Source organism: Lithobates pipiens, unplaced genomic scaffold (assembly GCF_037356315.1).
Source record: "Lithobates pipiens isolate NorthernLeopardFrog02 unplaced genomic scaffold, aLitPip1_a1.2 Scaffold_30, whole genome shotgun sequence".
NCBI lineage: Eukaryota > Metazoa > Chordata > Amphibia > Anura > Ranidae > Lithobates > Lithobates pipiens.
The window spans coordinates 184563550-184573338 of record NW_027507791.1 but is presented as its reverse complement, the minus strand read 5'-3'; the positions used below and the strand labels follow the sequence as shown (position 1 = coordinate 184573338).

Genomic DNA, 9789 nt, shown 5'->3' with positions numbered 1-9789 from the left:
TTTCCTCTCGATTGCCCGAGGTGACCACCTTGGCTTTTGTCAAGAGAGTTGTAAGTAGGGTGTAAAGTCATCTTCGGCCACATCACCCTGAATGCGCTCGATCTCGTCTGATCTCGGATGCTAAGCAGGGTCGGGCCTGGTTAGTACCTGGATGGGAGAACGCCTGGAAATACCAGGTGCCGTAGGCTTTTTTCCATTATGTTGTTGGCTTTGGCGACCTGCTGTATTTTTCCTCTCGCTTGCCCGAGGTGACCACCTTGGCTTTTGTCAAGAGAGTTGTAAGTAGGATACAAGATCGCCTATGGCCACATCACCCTGAATGCGCTCGATCTCATCTGATCTCGGATGCTAAGCAGGGTCGGGCCTGGTTAGTACCTGGATGGGAGACCGTCTGGGAATACCAGGTGCCGTAGGCTTTTTTCCATTATGTTGTTGGCTTTGGCGACCTGCTGTATTTTTCCTCTCGATTGCCCGAGGTGACCACCTTGGCTTTTGTCAAGAGAGTTGTAAGTAGGATGGAAGATCGCCTACGGCCACATCACCCTGAATGCGCTCGATCTCGTCTGATCTCGGATGCTAAGCAGGGTCGGGCCTGGTTAGTACCTGGATGGGAGACCGCCTGGGAATACCAGGTACCGTAGGCTTTTTTCCATTATGTTGTTGGCTTTGGCGACCTGCTGTATTTTCCCTCTCGATTGCCCGAGGTGACCACCTTGGCTTTTGTCAAGAGAGTTGTAAGTAGGGTGCAAGATTTCCTACGGCCACATCACCCTGAATGCGCTCGATTTCGTCTGATCTCGGATGCTAAGCAGGGTCGGGCCTGGTTAGTACCTGGATGGGAGACCGCCTGGGAATACCAGGTGCTGTAGGCTTTTTTCCATTATGTTGTTGGCTTTGGCGACCTGCTTTATTTCTCCTCTCTATTGCCCGAGGTGACCACCTTGGCTTTTTTCAAGAGAGTTGTAAGTAGGGTGCAAGATCGCCTACAGCCATATCACCCTGAATGTGCTCAATCTCGTCTGATCTCGGATGCTAAGCAGGGTCGGGCCTGGTTAGTACCTGGATGGGAGACCGCCTGGGAATACCAGGTGCCGTAGGCTTTTTTCCATTATGTTGTTGGCTTTGGCGACCTGCTGTATTTTTCCTCTCGATTGCCCGAGGTGACCACCTTGGCTTTTGTAAAGAGAGTTGTAAGTAGGTTGCAAGATCGCCTACAGCCACATCACCCTGAATGCACTCGATCTCGTCTGATCTCGGATGCTAAGCAGGGTCTGGCCTGGTTAGTACCTGGATGGCAGACCGCCTGGGAATACCAGGTGCCGTAGGCTTTTTTCCATTATGTTGTTGGCTTTGGCGACCTGCTGTATTTTTCCTCTCGATTGCCCGAGGTGACCACCTTGGCTTTTGTCAAGAGAGTTGTAAGTAGGGTGCAAGATCGCCTACGGCCACATCACCCTGAATGCGCTCGATCTCGTCTGATCTCGGATGCTAAACAGGGTCGGGCCTGGTTAGTACCTGGATGGCAGACCGCCTGGGAATACCAAGTGCCGTAGGCTTTTTTCCATTATGTTGTTGGCTTTGGCGACCTGCTGTATTTTTCCTCTCGATTGCCCGAGGTGACCACCTTGGCTTTTGTCAAGAGAGTTGTAAGTAGGATGCAAGATCGCCTACGGCCACATCACCCTGAATGCGCTCGATCTTGTCTGATCTCGGATGCTAAGCAGGGTCGGGCCTGGTTAGTACCTGGATGGGAGACCGCCTGGGAATACCATGTACCGTAGGCTTTTTTCCATTATGTTGTTGGCTTTGGCGACCTGCTGTATTTTCCCTCTCGATTGCCCGAGGTGACCACCTTGGCTTTTGTCAAGAGAGTTGTAAGTAGGGTGCAAGATTTCCTACGGCCACATCACCCTGAATGCGTTTGATCTCGTCTGATCTCAGATGCTAAGCAGGGTCTGGCCTGGATAGTACCTGGATGGGAGACCGCCTGGGAATACCAGGTGCCGTAGGCTTTTTTCCATTATGTTGTTGGCTTTGGCGACCTGCTGTATTTTTCCTCTCTATTGCCCGAGGTGACCACCTTGGCTTTTGTCAAGAGAGTTGTAAGTATGGTGAAAGATTCCTTATGGCCACATCACCCTGAATGCGCTCGATCTCGTCTGATCTCGGATGCTAAGCAGGGTCGTGCCTGGTTAGTACCTGGATGGGAGACAGCCTGGGAATACCAGGTGCCATAGGCTTTTTTCCATTATGTTGTTGGCTTTGGCGACCTGCTCTATTTTTCCTCTCGATTGCCCGAGGTGACCACCTTGGCTTTTGTCAAGAGAGTTGTAAGTAGAGCGCAAGATTGCCTACGGCCACATCACCCTGAATGCGCTCGATCTCGTCTGATTTCGGAAGGTAAGCAGGGTCGGGCCTGGTTAGTACCTGGATGGGAGACCGCCTGGGAATACCAGGTGCCGTAGGCTTTTTTCCATTATGTTGTTGGCTTTGGCGACCTGCTGTATTTTCCCTCTCGATTGCCCGAGGTGACCACCTTGGCTTTTGTCAAGAGAGTTGTAAGTAGGGTGCAAGATTGCCTATGGCCACATCACCCTGAATGCGCTCGATCTCGTCTGATCTCGGATGCTAAGCAGGGTCGGGCCTGGTTAGTACCTGGATGGGAGACCGCCTGGGAATAACAGGTGCCGTAGGCTTTTTTCCATTATGTTGTTGGCTTTGGCGACCTGCTGTATTTTTCCTCTCGATTGCCCGAGGTGACCACCTTGGCTTTTGTCAAGAGAGTTGTAAGTGGGATGCAAGTTCGCCTACGGCCACATCACACTGAATGCGCTCGATCTCGTCTGATCTCGGATGCTAAGCAGGGTCGGGCCTGGTTGTTACCTGGATGGGAGACCGCCTGGGAATACCAGGTGCCGTAAGCTTTTTTTCATTATGTTGTTGGCTTTGGCGACGTGCTGTATTTTTCCTCTCCATTGCCCGAGGTGACCACCTTGGCTTTTGTCAAGAGAGTTGTAAGTAGGATGCAAGATCGCCTACGGCCACATCACCCTGAATGCGCTCGATCTTGTCTGATCTCGGATGCTAAGCAGGGTCGGGCCTGGTTAGTACCTGGATGGGAGACCGCCTGGGAATACCATGTACCGTAGGCTTTTTTCCATTATGTTGTTGGCTTTGGCGACCTGCTGTATTTTCCCTCTCGATTGCCCGAGGTGACCACCTTGGCTTTTGTCAAGAGAGTTGTAAGTAGGGTGCAAGAGTTCCTACGGCCACATCACCCTGAATGCGTTCAATCTCGTCTGATCTCAGATGCTAAGCAGGGTCTGGCCTGGATAGTACCTGGATGGGAGACCGCCTGGGAATACCAGGTGCCGTAGGCTTTTTTCCATTATGTTGTTGGCTTTGGCGACCTGCTGTATTTTTCCTCTCTATTGCCCGAGGTGACCACCTTGGCTTTTGTCAAGAGAGTTGTAAGTAGAGCGCAAGATCGCCTACGGCCACATCACCCTGAATGCGCTCGATCTCGTCTGATCTCGTAAGCTAAGCAGGGTCGGGCCTGGTTAGTACCTGGATGGGAGACCGCCTGGGAATACCAGGTGCCGTAGGCTTTTTTCCATTATGTTGTTGGCTTTGGCGACCTGCTGTATTTTCCCTCTCGATTGCCCGAGGTGACCACCTTGGCTTTTGTCAAGAGAGTTGTAAGTAGGGTGCAAGATTGCCTATGGCCACATCACCCTGAATGCGCTCGATCTCGTCTGATCTCGGATGCTAAGCAGGGTTGGGCCTGGTTAGTACCTGGATGGGAGACCGCCTGGGAATAACAGGTGCCGTAGGCTTTTTTCCATTATGTTGTTGGCTTTGGCGACCTGCTGTATTTTTCCTCTCTATTGCCCGAGGTGACCACCTTGGCTTTTGTCAAGAGAGTTGTAAGTAGGATGCAAGATCGCCTACGGCCACATCACACTGAATGCGCTCGATCTCGTCTGATCTCGGATGCTAAGCAGGGTCGGGCCTGGTTGTTACCTGGATGGGAGACCGCCTGGGAATACCAGGTGCCGTAGGCTTTTTTTCATTATGTTGTTGGCTTTGGCGACCTGCTGTATTTTTCCTCTCCATTGCCCGAGGTGACCACCTTGGCTTTTGTCAAGAGAGTTGTAAGTAGGGTGCAAGATTGCCTACGGCCACATCACCCTGAATGCACTCGATCTCGTCTGATCTCGGATGCTAAGCAGGGTCAGGCCTGGTTAGTACCTGGATGGGAGACCGCCTGGGAATACCAGGTGCCGTAGGCTTTTTTCCATTATGTTGTTGGCTTTGGCGACCTGCTGTATTTTTCCTCTCGGTTGCCCGAGGTGACCAACCTAGCTTTTGTCAAGAGAGTTGTAAGTAGGGTGCAAGATCGCCTACGGCCACATCATGCTGAATGCGCTCGATCTCGTCTGATCTCGGATGCTAAGCAGGGTCGGGCCTGGTTAGTATCTGGATGGGAGACCACCTGGGAATACCAGGTGCTGTATTCTTTTTTCCATTATGTTGTTGGCTTTGGCGACCTGCTGTATTTTTCCTCTCGATTGCCCGAGGTGACCACCTTGGCTTTTGTCAAGAGAGTTGTAAGTAGGGTGCATGATTGCCTACAGCCACATCACCCTGAATGCGCTCAATCTCGTCTGATTTCGGATGCTAAGCAGGGTCGGGCCTGGTTAGTACCTGGATGGGAGACAGCTTGGGAATACCAGGTGCCGTAGGCTTTTTTCCATTATGTTTTTGGCTTTGGCGACCTGCTGTATTTTTCCTATCGTTTGCCCGAGGTGACCACCTTGGCTTTTGTCAAGAGAGTTGTAAGTAGGATGCAAGATTGCCTACGGCCACATCACCCTGAATGCGCTCGATCTCGTCTGATCTCGGATGCTAAGCAGTTTCGGGCCTGGTTAGTACCTGGATGGGAGACCGCCTGGGAATACCAGGTGCCGTAGCCTTTTTTCCATTATGTTGTTGGCTTTGGCGACCTGCTGTATTTTTCCTCTCGATTGCCCGAGGTGACCAGCTTGGCTTTTGTCAAGAGAGTTGTAAGTAGGCTGCAAGATCGCCTACAGCCACATCACCCTGGATGCGCTCGATCTCGTCTGATCTCGGATGCTAAGCAGGGTCGGGCCTGGTTAGTACCTGGATGGGAGACCGCCTGGGAATACCAGGTGCCGTAGGCTTTTTTCCATTATGTTGTTGGCTTTGGTGACCTGCTGTATTTTTCCTCTCGATTGCCCGAGGTGACCACCTTGGCTTTTGTCAAGAGAGTTGTAAGTAGGGTGCAAGATCGGCTAGGGCCACATCACCCTGAATGTGCTTGATCTCGTCTGATCTCGGATGCGAAGCAGGATCGGGCCTGGTTAGTACCTGGATGGGAGACCTCCTGGGAATACCAGGTGCCGTAGGCTTTTTTCCATTATGTTGTTGGCTTTGGCGATCTGCTGTATTTTTCCCCTCGATTGCCCGAGGTGACCACCTTGGCTTTTGTCAAGAGAGTTGTAAGTAGGGTGCAAGATCGCCTACGGCCACATCACCCTGAATGCGCTCGATCTCGTCTGATCTCGGATGCCAAGCAGGGTCGGGCCTGGTTAGTACCTGGATGGGAGACCGCCTGGGAATACCAGGTGCCGTAGGCTTTTTTCCATTATGTTGTTGGCTTTGGCGACCTGTTGTATTTTTCCTCTCGATTGCCCGAGGTGACCACCTTGGCTTTTGTCAAGAGAGTTGTAAGTAGGGTGCAAAGACTGCCTACGGCCACATCACCCTGAATGCGCTCGATCTCGTCTGATCTCGGATTCTAAGCAGGGTTGGGCCTGGTTAGTACCTGGATGGGAGAACGCCTGGGAATACTAGGTGCCGTAGGCTTTTTTCCATTATGTTGTTGGCTTTGGCGACCTGCTGTATTTTTCCTCTCGATTGCCCGAGGTGACCACCTTGGCTTTTGTCAAGAGAGTTGTAAGTAGGGTGCTAGATCGCCTACTGCCACATCACCCTGAATGCGCTCGATCTCGTCTGATCTCGGATGCTAAGCAGGGTCGTGCCTGGTTGGTACCTGGATGGGAGACCGCCTGATAATACCAGGTGCCGTAGGCTTTTTTCCATTATGTTGTTGGCTTTGGCGACCTGCTGTATTTTTCCCCTCGATTGCCCGAGGTGACCACCTTGGCTTTTGTCAAGAAAGTTGTAAGTAGGGTGCAAGATCGCCTACGGCCACATCACCCTGAATGCGCTCGATCTCGTCTGATCTCGGATGCCAAGCATGGTCGGGCCTGGTTAGTACCTGGATGGGAGACCGCCTGGGAATACCAGGTGCCGTAGGCTTTTTTCCATTATGTTGTTGGCTTTGGCGACCTTTTGTATTTTTCCTCTCGATTGCCCGAGGTGACCACCTTGGCTTTTGTCAAGAGAGTTGTAAGTAGGGTGCAAAGATTGCCTACGGCCACATCACCCTGAATGCGCTCAATCTCATCTGATCTTGGATGCTAAGCAGGGTTGGGCCTGGTTAGTACCTGGATGGGAGAACGCCTGGGAATACTAGGTGCCGTAGGCTTATTTCCATTATGTTGTTGGCTTTGGCGACCTGCTGTATTTTTCCTCTCGATTGCCCGAGGTGACCACCTTGGCTTTTGTCAAGAGAGTTGTAAGTAGGGTGCAAGATCGCCTACGGCCACATCACCCTGAATGCGCTCGATCTCGTCTGATCTCGGATGCTAAGCAGGGTCGGGCCTGGTTAGTACCTGGATGGGAGACTGCCTGCGAATACCAGGTGCTGTAGGCTTTTTTCCATTATGTTGTTGGCTTTGGCGACCTGCTGTATTTTTCCTCTCGATTGCCCGAGGTGACCACCTTGGCTTTTGTCAAGAGAGTTGTAAGTAGGGTGCAAAGCCGCCTACAGCCAGAACACCCTGAATGCGCTCTATCTCGTCTGATCTCGGATGCTAAGCAGGGTCGGGCCTGGTTAGTACCTGGATGGGAGACCGCCTGGGGATACCAGGTGCCTTAAGCTTTTTTCCATTATGTTGTTGGCTTTGGCGACCTGCTGTATTTTTCCTCTCGATTGCCCGAGGTGACCACCTTGGCTTTTGTCAAGAGAGTTGTAAGTAGGGTGCAAGATCGCCTACAGCCACATCACCCTGAATGCGCTCGATCTCGTCTGATCTCGGATGCTAAGCAGGGTCGGGCCTGGTTAGTACCTGGATGGGAGATCGCCTGGGAATACTAGGTGCCGTAGGCTTTTTTCCATTATATTGTTGGCTTTGGCGACCTGCTGTATTTTTCCTCTCTATTGCCCGAGGTGACCACCTTGGCTTTTGTCAAGAGAGTTGTAAGTAGGGTGCAAGATCGCCTACGCCACATCACCCTGAACGCACTCGATCTCGTCTAATCTCGAATGCTAAGCAGGGTCGGGCCTGGTTAGTACCTGGAGGGGAGACCGCCTGGGAATACCAGGTGCCGTAGGCTTTTTTCCATTATGTTGTTGGCTTTGGCGACCTGCTGCATTTTTCCTCTTGATTGCCCGAGGTGACCACCTTGGCTTTTGTCAAGAGAGTTGTAAGTAGGGTGCAAGATCGCCTACGGCCACATCACCCTGAATGCGCTCGATCTCGTCTGATCTCGGATGCTAAGCAGGGTCGGGCCTGGTTAGTACCTGGATGGGAGACCGCCTGGGAATACCAGGTGCCGTAGGCTTTTTTCCATTATGTTGTTGGCTTTGGCGACCTGCTGTATTTTTCCTCTCGATTGCCCGAGGTGACCACCTTGGCTTTTGTCAAGAGAGTTGTAAGTAGGGTGCAAGATCGCCTACTGCCACATCACCATGAATGCGCTCAATCTTGTCTGATCTCGGATGCTAAGCAGGGTCGGGCCTGGTTAGTACCTGGATGGGAGACCGCCTGGGAAAACCAGGTGCCATAGGCTTATTTTCCATTATGTTGTTGGCTTTGGCGACCTGCTGTATTTTTCCTCTCGATTGCCCGAGGTGACCACCTTGGCTTTTGTCAAGAGAGTTGTAAGTAGGGTGTAAGATCACCTACGGCCACATCACCCTGAATGCGCTCGATCTCGTCTGATCTTGGATGCTAAGCAGGGTCGGGCCTGGTTTGTACCTGGATGGGAGACCGCCTGGGAATACCAGGTGCCGTAGGCTTTTTTCCATTATGTTGTTGGCTTTGGCGACCTGCTGTATTTTTCCTCTCGATTGCCTGAGGTGACCACCTTGGCTTTTGTCAAGAGAGTTGTAAGTAGGGTGCAAGATCGCCTACGGCCACATCTCCCTGAATGGACTCGATCTCGTCTGATCTCGGATGCTAAGCAGGGTCGGGCCTGGTTAGTACCTGGATGGGAGACGGCCTGGGAATACCAGGTGCCGTAGCCTTTTTTCCATTATGTTGTTGGCTTTGGCGACCTGCTGTATTTTTCCTCTCGATTGCCCGAGGTGACCACCTTGGCTTTTGTCAAGAGAGTTGTAAGTAGGGTGCAGGATTGCCTACGGCAACATCACCCTGTATGCACTCAATCTCATCTGATTTCAGATGCTAAGCAGGGTCAGGCCTGGTTAGCACCTGGATGGGAGACCGCCTGGGAATACCAGGCGCCGCAGGCCCCCTTCCATTATGTTGTTGGCCTTGGCGACCTGCTGTATTTTTCCTCTCGATTGCCCGAGGTGACCACCTTGGCTTTTGTCAAGAGAGTTGTAAGTAGGGTGCAAGATTGCCTACGGCCACATCACCCTGAATGCGCTCGATCTCATCTGATCTCGGACGCTAAGCAGGGTCGGGCCTGGTTAGTACCTGGATGGGAGACCGCCTGGGAATACCAGGTGCCGTAGGCTTTTTTCCATTATGTTGTTGGCTTTGGCGACCTGCTGTATTTTTCCTCTCAATTGCCCGAGGTGACCACCTTGGCTTTTGTCAAGAGAGTTGTAAGTAGGGTGCAAGATTGCCTACGGCCACATCTCCCTGAATGCGCTCGATCTCGTCTGATCTCGGATGCTAAGCAGGGTCGGGCCTGGTTTGTACCTGGATGGGAGACCTCCTGGGAATACCAGGTGCCGTCGGCTTTTTTCCATTATGTTGTTGGCTTTGGCGACCTGCTGTATTTTTCCTCTCCATTGCCCGAGGTGACCACCTTGGCTTTTGTCAAGAGAGTTGTAAGTAGGGTGCAAGATCGCTTACGGCCACATCACCCTGAATGCGTTTGATCTCATCTGATCTCGGATGCTAAGCAGGGTCGGGCCTGGTTAGTACCTGGATGGGAGACCGCCTGGGAATACTAGGTGCCGTAGGCTTTTTTCCATTATGTTGTTGGCTTTGGCGACCTGCTGTATTTTTCCTCTCGATTGCCCGAGGTGACCACCATGGCTTTTGTCAAGAGAGTTGTAAGTAGGGTGCAAGATCGCCTGCAAACACATCACCCTGAATGCGCTCGATCTCGGATGCTAAGCAGGGTCGGGCCTGGTTAGTACCTGGATGGGAGACCGCCTGGGAATACCAGGTGCCGTAGGCTTTTTTCCATTATGTTGTTGGCTTTGGCGACCTGCTGTATTTTTCCTCTCGATTGCCCGAGGTGACCACCTTGGCTTTTGTCAAGAGAGTTGTAAGTAGGGTGCAAGATCGCCTACGGCCACATCACCATGAATGCGCTCAATCTCGTCTGATCTCGGATGCTAAGCAGGGTCGGGCCTGGTTAGTACCTGGATGGGAGACCGCCTGGGAATACCAGGTGCCGTAGGCTTTTTTCCATTATGTTGTTGGCTTTGGCGACCTG

The 9789-nt window shown here is 52.1% G+C and overlaps 20 non-coding genes and 23 pseudogenes across 20 annotated transcripts; all 43 read left to right on the top strand.

The window, feature by feature from the left end:
• Positions 1-69: 69 nt before the first annotated feature.
• On the top strand, positions 70-188 carry LOC143946849 (5S ribosomal RNA; annotated as a pseudogene).
• Positions 189-297: 109 nt separating this feature from the next.
• Positions 298-416, top strand: LOC143946004 (5S ribosomal RNA). The gene has a single exon (XR_013265170.1). It is a non-coding gene; the product is annotated as a 5S ribosomal RNA (ribosomal RNA).
• Positions 417-525: 109 nt separating this feature from the next.
• On the top strand, positions 526-644 carry LOC143950347 (5S ribosomal RNA). Its single transcript, XR_013265757.1, has one exon. It is a non-coding gene; the product is annotated as a 5S ribosomal RNA (ribosomal RNA).
• Positions 645-753: 109 nt separating this feature from the next.
• Positions 754-872, top strand: LOC143952570 (5S ribosomal RNA). The gene has a single exon (XR_013267734.1). It is a non-coding gene; the product is annotated as a 5S ribosomal RNA (ribosomal RNA).
• A 109-nt stretch (positions 873-981) lies between these two features.
• Positions 982-1100, top strand: LOC143954619 (5S ribosomal RNA). Its single transcript, XR_013269593.1, has one exon. It is a non-coding gene; the product is annotated as a 5S ribosomal RNA (ribosomal RNA).
• A 109-nt stretch (positions 1101-1209) lies between these two features.
• LOC143944576 (5S ribosomal RNA) lies at positions 1210-1328 on the top strand (annotated as a pseudogene).
• Positions 1329-1437: 109 nt separating this feature from the next.
• Positions 1438-1556, top strand: LOC143943439 (5S ribosomal RNA; annotated as a pseudogene).
• A 109-nt stretch (positions 1557-1665) lies between these two features.
• On the top strand, positions 1666-1784 carry LOC143944359 (5S ribosomal RNA; annotated as a pseudogene).
• Positions 1785-1893: 109 nt separating this feature from the next.
• Positions 1894-2012, top strand: LOC143944784 (5S ribosomal RNA; annotated as a pseudogene).
• Positions 2013-2121: 109 nt separating this feature from the next.
• Positions 2122-2240, top strand: LOC143946206 (5S ribosomal RNA; annotated as a pseudogene).
• Positions 2241-2349: 109 nt separating this feature from the next.
• Positions 2350-2468, top strand: LOC143950239 (5S ribosomal RNA). Its single transcript, XR_013265660.1, has one exon. It is a non-coding gene; the product is annotated as a 5S ribosomal RNA (ribosomal RNA).
• Positions 2469-2577: 109 nt separating this feature from the next.
• Positions 2578-2696, top strand: LOC143951318 (5S ribosomal RNA). The gene has a single exon (XR_013266601.1). It is a non-coding gene; the product is annotated as a 5S ribosomal RNA (ribosomal RNA).
• Positions 2697-2805: 109 nt separating this feature from the next.
• LOC143945874 (5S ribosomal RNA) lies at positions 2806-2924 on the top strand (annotated as a pseudogene).
• Positions 2925-3033: 109 nt separating this feature from the next.
• LOC143944357 (5S ribosomal RNA) lies at positions 3034-3152 on the top strand (annotated as a pseudogene).
• A 109-nt stretch (positions 3153-3261) lies between these two features.
• LOC143948112 (5S ribosomal RNA) lies at positions 3262-3380 on the top strand (annotated as a pseudogene).
• A 109-nt stretch (positions 3381-3489) lies between these two features.
• Positions 3490-3608, top strand: LOC143952771 (5S ribosomal RNA). Its single transcript, XR_013267916.1, has one exon. It is a non-coding gene; the product is annotated as a 5S ribosomal RNA (ribosomal RNA).
• A 109-nt stretch (positions 3609-3717) lies between these two features.
• On the top strand, positions 3718-3836 carry LOC143950728 (5S ribosomal RNA). Its single transcript, XR_013266068.1, has one exon. It is a non-coding gene; the product is annotated as a 5S ribosomal RNA (ribosomal RNA).
• A 109-nt stretch (positions 3837-3945) lies between these two features.
• On the top strand, positions 3946-4064 carry LOC143944247 (5S ribosomal RNA; annotated as a pseudogene).
• A 109-nt stretch (positions 4065-4173) lies between these two features.
• On the top strand, positions 4174-4292 carry LOC143950326 (5S ribosomal RNA). Its single transcript, XR_013265738.1, has one exon. It is a non-coding gene; the product is annotated as a 5S ribosomal RNA (ribosomal RNA).
• Positions 4293-4401: 109 nt separating this feature from the next.
• On the top strand, positions 4402-4520 carry LOC143945887 (5S ribosomal RNA; annotated as a pseudogene).
• A 109-nt stretch (positions 4521-4629) lies between these two features.
• LOC143947891 (5S ribosomal RNA) lies at positions 4630-4748 on the top strand (annotated as a pseudogene).
• Positions 4749-4857: 109 nt separating this feature from the next.
• Positions 4858-4976, top strand: LOC143945154 (5S ribosomal RNA; annotated as a pseudogene).
• Positions 4977-5085: 109 nt separating this feature from the next.
• Positions 5086-5204, top strand: LOC143951534 (5S ribosomal RNA). The gene has a single exon (XR_013266798.1). It is a non-coding gene; the product is annotated as a 5S ribosomal RNA (ribosomal RNA).
• Positions 5205-5313: 109 nt separating this feature from the next.
• On the top strand, positions 5314-5432 carry LOC143946819 (5S ribosomal RNA; annotated as a pseudogene).
• A 109-nt stretch (positions 5433-5541) lies between these two features.
• Positions 5542-5660, top strand: LOC143950164 (5S ribosomal RNA). Its single transcript, XR_013265592.1, has one exon. It is a non-coding gene; the product is annotated as a 5S ribosomal RNA (ribosomal RNA).
• A 110-nt stretch (positions 5661-5770) lies between these two features.
• On the top strand, positions 5771-5889 carry LOC143945002 (5S ribosomal RNA; annotated as a pseudogene).
• A 109-nt stretch (positions 5890-5998) lies between these two features.
• LOC143947319 (5S ribosomal RNA) lies at positions 5999-6117 on the top strand (annotated as a pseudogene).
• A 109-nt stretch (positions 6118-6226) lies between these two features.
• Positions 6227-6345, top strand: LOC143952647 (5S ribosomal RNA). Its single transcript, XR_013267804.1, has one exon. It is a non-coding gene; the product is annotated as a 5S ribosomal RNA (ribosomal RNA).
• A 110-nt stretch (positions 6346-6455) lies between these two features.
• On the top strand, positions 6456-6574 carry LOC143954322 (5S ribosomal RNA). Its single transcript, XR_013269324.1, has one exon. It is a non-coding gene; the product is annotated as a 5S ribosomal RNA (ribosomal RNA).
• A 109-nt stretch (positions 6575-6683) lies between these two features.
• Positions 6684-6802, top strand: LOC143953651 (5S ribosomal RNA). Its single transcript, XR_013268712.1, has one exon. It is a non-coding gene; the product is annotated as a 5S ribosomal RNA (ribosomal RNA).
• Positions 6803-6911: 109 nt separating this feature from the next.
• Positions 6912-7030, top strand: LOC143949341 (5S ribosomal RNA; annotated as a pseudogene).
• Positions 7031-7139: 109 nt separating this feature from the next.
• On the top strand, positions 7140-7258 carry LOC143943721 (5S ribosomal RNA; annotated as a pseudogene).
• Positions 7259-7367: 109 nt separating this feature from the next.
• On the top strand, positions 7368-7485 carry LOC143946599 (5S ribosomal RNA; annotated as a pseudogene).
• Positions 7486-7594: 109 nt separating this feature from the next.
• On the top strand, positions 7595-7713 carry LOC143953194 (5S ribosomal RNA). Its single transcript, XR_013268299.1, has one exon. It is a non-coding gene; the product is annotated as a 5S ribosomal RNA (ribosomal RNA).
• Positions 7714-7822: 109 nt separating this feature from the next.
• On the top strand, positions 7823-7941 carry LOC143948315 (5S ribosomal RNA; annotated as a pseudogene).
• A 110-nt stretch (positions 7942-8051) lies between these two features.
• Positions 8052-8170, top strand: LOC143954206 (5S ribosomal RNA). The gene has a single exon (XR_013269219.1). It is a non-coding gene; the product is annotated as a 5S ribosomal RNA (ribosomal RNA).
• Positions 8171-8279: 109 nt separating this feature from the next.
• On the top strand, positions 8280-8398 carry LOC143945797 (5S ribosomal RNA; annotated as a pseudogene).
• A 109-nt stretch (positions 8399-8507) lies between these two features.
• Positions 8508-8626, top strand: LOC143949629 (5S ribosomal RNA; annotated as a pseudogene).
• Positions 8627-8735: 109 nt separating this feature from the next.
• LOC143951054 (5S ribosomal RNA) lies at positions 8736-8854 on the top strand. The gene has a single exon (XR_013266361.1). It is a non-coding gene; the product is annotated as a 5S ribosomal RNA (ribosomal RNA).
• Positions 8855-8963: 109 nt separating this feature from the next.
• On the top strand, positions 8964-9082 carry LOC143952442 (5S ribosomal RNA). Its single transcript, XR_013267619.1, has one exon. It is a non-coding gene; the product is annotated as a 5S ribosomal RNA (ribosomal RNA).
• A 109-nt stretch (positions 9083-9191) lies between these two features.
• On the top strand, positions 9192-9310 carry LOC143954630 (5S ribosomal RNA). Its single transcript, XR_013269603.1, has one exon. It is a non-coding gene; the product is annotated as a 5S ribosomal RNA (ribosomal RNA).
• A 109-nt stretch (positions 9311-9419) lies between these two features.
• On the top strand, positions 9420-9528 carry LOC143949738 (5S ribosomal RNA; annotated as a pseudogene).
• Positions 9529-9637: 109 nt separating this feature from the next.
• On the top strand, positions 9638-9756 carry LOC143954400 (5S ribosomal RNA). The gene has a single exon (XR_013269395.1). It is a non-coding gene; the product is annotated as a 5S ribosomal RNA (ribosomal RNA).
• Positions 9757-9789: the final 33 nt, after the last annotated feature.